Source organism: Neodiprion pinetum, chromosome 3 (genome assembly GCF_021155775.2).
Source record: "Neodiprion pinetum isolate iyNeoPine1 chromosome 3, iyNeoPine1.2, whole genome shotgun sequence".
NCBI lineage: Eukaryota > Metazoa > Arthropoda > Insecta > Hymenoptera > Diprionidae > Neodiprion > Neodiprion pinetum.
This window is the reverse complement of record NC_060234.1, coordinates 43,762,263-43,771,016: the sequence shown is the minus strand read 5'-3', so window position 1 is coordinate 43,771,016 and position 8,754 is coordinate 43,762,263. Positions and strand designations below refer to the sequence as shown.

The 8,754-nt window shown below is 42.3% G+C and overlaps 1 long non-coding RNA gene across 1 annotated transcript; it reads left to right on the top strand.

Moving 5' to 3' along the window:
* The first annotated feature begins 1,099 nt into the window (after positions 1-1,099).
* On the top strand, positions 1,100-4,828 carry LOC124213857 (uncharacterized). Its single transcript, XR_006882000.1, has 2 exons — positions 1,100-1,699; positions 2,067-4,828. It is a non-coding gene; the product is annotated as an uncharacterized lncRNA (long non-coding RNA).
* The last annotated feature ends 3,926 nt before the right edge of the window (positions 4,829-8,754 follow it).

The following is an 8,754-nucleotide window of genomic DNA, read 5'->3' as shown; positions in this document are numbered from 1 at the left end:
TTGCAAATAATTTTTCGGAACTCTCCATCCTTTCTTTCCTGCATATTCTCTGCTCCACTACAACAACTACTACTACTACTACTGTGTCTAGTAAACGCTTTCCTTTCCCATTCCTCGTTTCCTTATCTGATTCGTCGATGCTAAAGGTATTACTTTTGTAGTAGTTTTCGTCTCCATCCGTTACTTTCATCTACCGACACTATCGCAAGAAAACACATCTGGCCTTGAAGTTGATCCCTCATCTTTCCCAGCCATCGAGGAATTATTTCCACTGTTATAAGTTTAACCGTTTCAGAACGAGGTAGAAATCGTTACGATGTCGCCATACTTTGAATATTGTTTACTTTGAATGATAACCGATGAATCATCAACTAATTTTGTCAACGAGTACGAAATGATAAAATGGGAAATTACCATGACTTCTGTTATGTATTATCGATTTCGAAAAAAATTTCGATAAAATAATACCGACAAATTATAGATAATTACAATAACCACGAAGGTAAATTATAACTATAAGTTTCCAACGTCTTACATTTAATCAATTTGTCCTTCCAAGTCTTGTTCACGTCAGTCTTTATAAGCTCTTATGATAGCGCCATAGGCGTAACTAACGTAAGCCGCGAAACTTTAAGAAGGCAGTGTTCAATAATACTTTAACCACTTGGCTTCTTATTAGCTACATCTGCCAGTGCAAGCATGATAATACTATGCATATGTATGATACGATACGATCTAACTAAATGTATATGAAATTAAGTCAACAAGTTCAGAAAAACATACAATACATTAAAACATTTGGAAATTTATATGTCCGTACTCCAAATACATTTGATTCAATGTCACCCGTAATCTTTTTAAACAGGGACTGGACATGGATAGTTCACTACATTTTCAACTGCGATCGATTCCGCCAATTCTGAGTTCTGATTGCAAAGCTCAATAACCTGATTTAATTTAAAACCAAAAAAGACCATTTATGAAAATGATACTTGTTAATAAGTCAAGACAAGATTGAAATTTTGGAAAAATTTTCATTCCAAACGTTCCTGAATTTCCCCGATTCCCTACGTCTTGTATTTCAAATAATTTCGCTGAAAATATACAAATTGGCAGTCCAATGAAGAGAAGGATCGCAGCGCAGATATCTGTTTGTTCTCGACGGCAATCAAGCGAGCACGTTTCACAAAACTGTAAGTCGGCGGGCTGGCAAGTGGGGACGAGATACTTTGAGCATCTGCAGCTTCGAGCTAAAGTTAAAGAGTTTCTCGAGGGATCCGATTAATCACTCGGAGAGTGCTGAGTTTCAAGATGAAATAACGTTCCGGCCCTATCGATAAGAGGCCCACCGGACTTGGATGGGTTCCCAGCAGCCATCATCGCCACTATTGCCAGCGCTACAACACCGGGGGCCCCTGAGGCTTGACGCTAATTCCAGCTGGGAAGACAGACATTAAAAAGTTGTATTTAAATATGATCAATTAAATTACAGCTTTGCGACCGCATGACTAGCTTATACTCACGTGCTCTGCACCGAGCAAACAACTCTTCTCTTCACCCTCATCATACGGTCAAGCTACAAACGCAGTGCGAGACTTTAATCACCGGTGTCAATACCAATCGGCCGCTTCAACCTGATTTAAAGTCGTGCAATCGCTGAGAGCCAACGTTGATTGTGAATCAACAGATACGGCACAAGGTGTGCAATGTGATATACTCGTGTTTCTATACTAAGTATACCTACTTGGGTATAATTTTAGGAGTCGTTGCTGTTGTACTTGTTAATACCAAGAGACAAAGGATCATTTTGTTTGGACCGAAGAAGGTGGACTTTGTACGGTTATAAGATTTTTCTACCTCTTCATTTATACGCAACGCCCAATTTGAACACTGTTTGAATCTTTAAACCTTGACCATTGACAAATGTGTTCGGAAGATCCGGGATTGATTTCTTCAAGCAATAGTTGTCTTCTATTTCTACCAAGTTTCGGTACCTAATCGCTTTCACCAACTGTTATTTACCCATACGTTTGTTTTTTGATTCTGGCATGTACCCCATGCCTTAGCATGGGTCGTTGACGTCGTTCTCAGGGATGTCGGCTTTGTCAAAGAAACTGGGGGATGGGCATCGCGTCGCACGGTTTGAACTGCCAGAGATCACACGCGGACGATTTCATCCTGGAGAAAGAGGAGTAGGAGAGGCAGATAAAGCGGAAGAACGAGAGCGAGAAGAAAAAGGAGATGAGAAACATTCTCGGATTACAGGAACCCCCTTCAGCCTGACATCCCCCCTACTCAAAGAGGCCTACTTCCTTGAGTGTAAGCGTAACATGCAGACGATTACCAAAAAGATGATTTCACATCTTCATATTCTCATTCAAGTGACTGTTGCTATTCGTCTAGTCCACATTTTATAACGATATCTGGGTTACTTGCTGCCAATATATTGATATTATGTGCGATGACCGTAGGATCGCAATTACCAATAGGCTGAATGTCAAGGCGTTTCTTACTGTTGAAAAACTAAAATAACCAGAAGTCAAATCGAGGTGAAAAGAGAACAGAGGTGGTAAGAGTGACCTCCGTTACGCTTTTGCAGAAGCCTGAATTGACGCCGTTATTGTGTAGACGCATGTATGGACCTACGCGTATGTACCTAACCAAGGCAGGTGCGTAGGACTTCTGCTCGTGTGAAAAGATGCCGAGGATAGAGAGAGCGTAGCTGTGAAACGAGGATCCGCAGGTAAATATATTCGTTTCGTGGCGGGTGCCTTATACCAACCTAGCCCGTCGTCGAGGCATGATCACCGTATCGAAGTCACGTTCGGGCAATGGGACCAAACACTGTCATTACCTATACGCGCCGGTAATGCTCGGCAACGCCGAGCAGCCGGCCTCGAAGTTGCGGTTCCATCAGTCTCCGAACGGACCTCTCTTGAATTAATCGAATTGTTCCGCAAGGAACGAACTGCTTATTACCCAGCATCGCCGTCTACCGGGGACAAGGGTGAGAGGAAAGGGAAGGGATCCTCGAGAGATCCTAAAAGGAGAAACGGAACCATGGTGGAGAAAAAACCCGCGCTTCGGGGTTTGCGCACTTTGCGTTTTGAAGCCACATCATGCTATCAAGGCATATTCTTACGTTGAGTAGACAATAGTCTTCGAGGCACTCATCTTACAACACTCTCAACAATCCTCCATGAATCTTGGATGAATAACGGTTTCAAATGAATGACCGACTCTGTGTGTAATTTGTCCATGTGTCAAAGTTGTGCCATCGGTAGAAAACATCAGCTCGAAGTCAGAAACCATTCTGGTATCTGTATCACGTATAGTATATTAGATCGTATACATGAATTCGAAATATAATCGTATGCATTTTAATAGTATAACGTATAACGCGCGTGTGATATGGCCTGTGGGTGTAATCACGATGCTGGTGCCCAACTCGCTAAACTATGATTTAGAAAGCCAACGCGGTAACTTATATAAAGAATAATTAGGACCTTCCGAAGTGAACTAGCATTATTCTCCTTGAATGAAATTGCTGAGTAAGGAATTAGGCTGCAACTTTCTATTCGTTTTTTTCTGGTAAAATTTTGAATGGCTAAGGGTAGCCATTGCCTCAAGAAGTTCCTTCGAGACAGAAAGATGAACCATCGTATTTGCGCAGAAAGTGTAAAGAGACATAATGTTGAAGAAAATGGCTGCCATTAATAATAAATCAGACGTAGGTACATGTGTAACATTCCCGAGGTACTATTCGCTAGAAATCATTACGCCAAGAGAGTAATTCCCAACTAAGCTCAGCCATAAATACATAATGCATCGGGTTGGTAGATTACCCAGGTTTCCCACACGAGGTACGACCAACGTACGTACTCCAGGTAAACCAGCATGGCGTTGTTGTTACCCAGCGTTATGACCAGCCTCCCGCAGCACATTTCTGTGAAATCATGCATCACGCCGAGGTATTTCAAATATATATCCGAGGTACCGTGTCTGTAATGTGAGCACCCCTCTTCGCCTTTCCTTCTATATCTTCGTTTTCTTCTTTATCTTCTATATTCACCCATCCATCTTCCAAGCAGAAAACTGACGAAAGTTCCACGCCACCCGTTACAGGAGGATAGAGACAATTCCGTGTCTGTCAGCATCAACAGGGGTAAAACGTAAGTGAGGGCAAGAAGATAAAGAGGCTTTGCGCCAAGTGTTATGCCTACGGGAAAAATGGAGCCGAAGCCCCGAGTAAAATGGTTGTCCTGGGTAGGTGAAAAGACCATGACCAGAAGTTTAGTGCACCTGTATAGGTCAGTATAATTAAAAGCCAGAGAATCAGGCGCATCGCATTAATACTCCATATCGCGATCGCGCATGACTCTCAAGATCGTCGGTTCGTTGCCGTTTAGTTAATTGGTAAGGCATTCCAAGTTCGCGGTATATAAAACATCCGTGTGATTATTCAGAGCAGTTATAATTACCTATGCAAAGAGCTGCAGATGCGATTAAAGCGATGATAATGTTAAACCAACCGAGACTTTAATTATCTTTCCAAGATCTGTTTACTTATACCTCCGTTATCCATTGTATGAAACGTTTAAATATTAAAAATTGAAAGAATTGAGTAGAAATGCAGTTAGTTAGCTATAAATCGGTACAGAACAAAAGTATATTTTTAACATTGTACGTATCAAGTTTGTCAAAAACCTAGGATTGATTCCTTCACAATTACGTGCGTATTCGGATGCCTGTAAACGCCAAGTTACGCATACTGGGTGAGTAACGATGTATTCGTGTAATTACGAAAATAAATAATTACCCCAAGCCAGGTTTCGTCGTTACATATTAACGAAAGGCGGAAGAATTATCACAACGTGATCTTATCTGAGTAGCCCACCTGCTCGCGGATAGCTAGACATATACTTAAAACCTACTCACATGCTATATAATAATAATGAAAGCGGTAGAGAAATTATTATGATAGAAAAGAAATATGAGCGGAGAATGCGAATAAGAGATAACTCGTTTGATAATTGAGCAATGCGATGCAAACGAGCGTTGATGAACGAGCCAGGCGATGAACTCTTGTCGGTAAATCTGTTGTTTATACGAACAACCTCGAGCATTTCCAACTTTCGCCCACCGCATTGAAATCATTGTTCATAGCTCGACCCGATTCGACGATTACGACTCCTGGGAGCTAGAGATTTTAACACGAACCGTATCTAGATACGAAATTTCACAGCAGCAGGAAGACGCGGACCAATCACTTGGTATGCCACAGAATTTCAATTTTGCGTATCACTGAGTGGCTTGACAAATCTATTGCCAAATCAACTTTTCGGTGTGATTTGTCGCGCTGCATTACTCACCTTCGATATAAATTGTTTATAATACTTATGACTTACAGAGAATAATAGAAGAGTAACGAATGCGGCAAATGAAACGATCCAACCAGACTCTCGGTTCACGCCTTTGAAAAGTCGGATGATTATCAAGTTCGTTATCGCAGTTTTTCCCCGTAATCTAGACGAAGTGCATATCTAATTCGGTACTTATTTACCGATTCTGATATTACTCGAATCGATAAGCGGACACCTTACGATCATATCTAAATACTTGTGAAGGTATAATCACGCGTGCGTTATATCTGCATCATTCTCGTGTGCTGCAAGTTTTTACATTGCCCAATTATTTTGATTTCACTGTTCACGAACCTGAAGTATCGCGAGCGGCTTCACAGACGCCTGCGGCAGTGTTGAAGAGTTTTGATAAGAAGAATAATTCCTGGCATGGTCATGCATTCCATCGAGAATGAAAACTTGTGCTGTCATATAGGTATGATTGAATTTTTGAAATTGTATTTATTGAATGATCTGCATTTTTTTCTTTCAATTCAGCCCCAGACGCTTGCCGCGGTCTTCGTCGCATTGTTATACCTAATGTGAGGTATAATAACCAGTTTTTAACGATGGTAAATCGCGCGGTGGGTATATACATACATATTTGCCGTAGCCAATAGGAAAATCCCTTGCTCAATACTTTGTTACGATCATGTATATATATATATATATACGCTTAGTACTTACTCGCGTAGTTACTTATGATTACGAGATCCCGTGCGAGCAAGGTACGCTTCCCGCATATCAACGAACCTGGTTACCAAACGGCAAAAAAGCGTCCTCGAGTGCCGTCCAAGAAAACTGCTTGCTCGGTTGCCGGTTCTGGAAGGACGATCCAGAGGAGAAGCTGATGGAAGAGATGGAGGGAGGGGGCGAGGAGCAGCAGGAGAAGGAAAAGATGTTGATCCAGAGGGGGGGGGAGTGGAGGAGGTGGTCGTGGTCGTGGTCGGAGAGGATTGGAGTGGAGCGAAGTGGAGGAGCTGAGGACGAAAAAGAGGAACACGGACAAAGCACGATAGATATCCGTCGCTCAACCGATCACCGTGTTGCTAAATCCTTGATAACCAGTTCAAGAAACGCTTATCAGTAAGGAGGCGGTATGGCGCGTGAGTGCCGGCCTTGTTCTACGTATACTAAGTAAAAATCTTTCACGGGTACATCAATTTCTATTACCTATAAATATAAAAAGTAGAGGATAAATTTGTTCATTTAGTGGGGTTTCGCTTTTCATAACCTGCGATCGAAAGGTACGCTTCATGACAAGTTTCTACGTTAAGAGAACGCTGTAGTAAATCTTTACCGATGCGACTTACGTTACATGACACTTATTTTCACTATTATCAAAGCCTACGCATCACTGATGTGAAAATATCGCAGCCAGCGAAATTCTACGCGCAATACCGAATACAATTATCTGAACAAAGTTCTGTTTTACGCAACAATAGTATCAAGAAATATTTTCCAGTAATTACATTACTACATGCATAATTGCAGATGCATAGGGTTTGACAAGAGTCAGAATAAGTGACATTTTTCTCGACTGATAAAGACTGACTGTGTCATCCTCTTTGAAAATTCGTCATTCAGATGTATCTTTCGTTTCGCATCTGATTGTGAGAAACTGTTCTTCATAGTACAGTTGCAAGCTACGGGTACAGCTACACCCCGTGTTTGTGTACTTCACAGCTGCATGGTCTTCAAATTTCGACGCTTTGTTATTTTGAACACATGTCTGCAGTTTTCAATCGATTTTAGACTTTTGTATAATTTTCTAAAATGCAAAGTGTGAGCTAACCTTAGTGCCTGCTATAAATACAAATTTAGCCAGGCGTATCAGTATACTTTGTTCCTGTTGTGTTCTTTGAGTCTATCATTTTCTTTAAACATGTATCAGTGAAGAGGTATATGTAATACTAATCAAGACACTTGAAGCCCGTTTTTGAAGTTGTAAATACAATTAGGGTATCAAAAGACGATACTGATTACTGCAAGAGTCATATTCAGGTGTATACAATAATCACGCTTGTACGTAAATATGAGTACAAATGAGCGAACACGCGGTTGCACATTAATTATTTCTTGAACACATTTCACGGTGTCGATTCGATGCTATTTATGGCGCTGTTCGCGGTGCAAACTAGGTGCGTGCGCAAAGATATAATCTCGGTTCGAATCCCATGTATAAAAGCTCCGTCATGCTCATACAGACTTACTGGCGCCATGCATATGGAGGGTCATACTCGGTGGGTGGTCATTCGTCCGTTCTAAAAACGGGAAGTTTCAAGTATTTTGCCATAGACACATGCGCGCGTACGCAAACGCATACAATCCACCACGGTTGTGTTCGCTGCGTTCATCATAATTTCTACACAGTTTACATAAATAAAATTTATCTACAATTTGTACTGCTGATGAAGTCGAATTGGTAATGACGAAGCCTTGCGCGTACCGCGGCTGCACAGCAGGCGTAATTTAATCTTTGTTAACCATCGAGGGTACCGTACGTCGTTAAAATGCAGTATGGAGACCTGACTAGCCAGCCCATCATAATCTCGCAGGAAGCGATTTCACAAAATTGCGTACCCTTGATGGTATACAGAGAAAATTCGGCGAAAATATAATAGATAAAACATGTGGAGTAAGAAAGCAGGTACAGTATTCTCAACGTTGTATCTAATTTTTCAATCTCCTATGCACGGTGGGATCTATAACCCAGCGCATGTTCACAGATTGAGAGTTTTCTCTATATCCAAGACAAGAGCTCTTCACAAAAACCCTCTAATTTTTCAACACCTTGGCTTGCACCAGATTTACCTGCAGCATTTGAAATGTGTCAACAAAGTTCACTCTCTAATCTTACACACACGTACACCTGCTTCTGCATGCGTGTAAGCGTAGGTCGCTCCCTGTCGTCAGGATATCGGAGTCCTGCGACGGATGGAACACCGGCGTCATTTTGTAAGCGAAGACTAAGTGCTCCCCGACAATCCCATCTGTAACTTTGGACAGGGTGGCGGTGCGTGGGAGGTGGAGTCGCGGGTGAAGCTCGCTCTCGGGATCAGAGCTAGACGTTCCCCGAGGGTGAGACGAGCGGAGGTGAAGAAGACAAAGATGGAGGTGAGCGTGGCGGGGGTGAGTTAAATGCGCTATCATCCCGCTGTTTCCGCCGCCAAACATCCTCTCTGCAGTCGGCGCCCCTTCTTCCTCCGTTGCGCTTGACCGTCGCGCAACCAGGCCGAAGAAGCTTCGTCTCTTTCCGCTCTTCGGACGGCCCCATCCTCGGCCTCGGCGGCAGCCGCTCGCCAGAAACAAAACAACTCTTGGAGAATTATGACTGGTTTCGTACCATCCG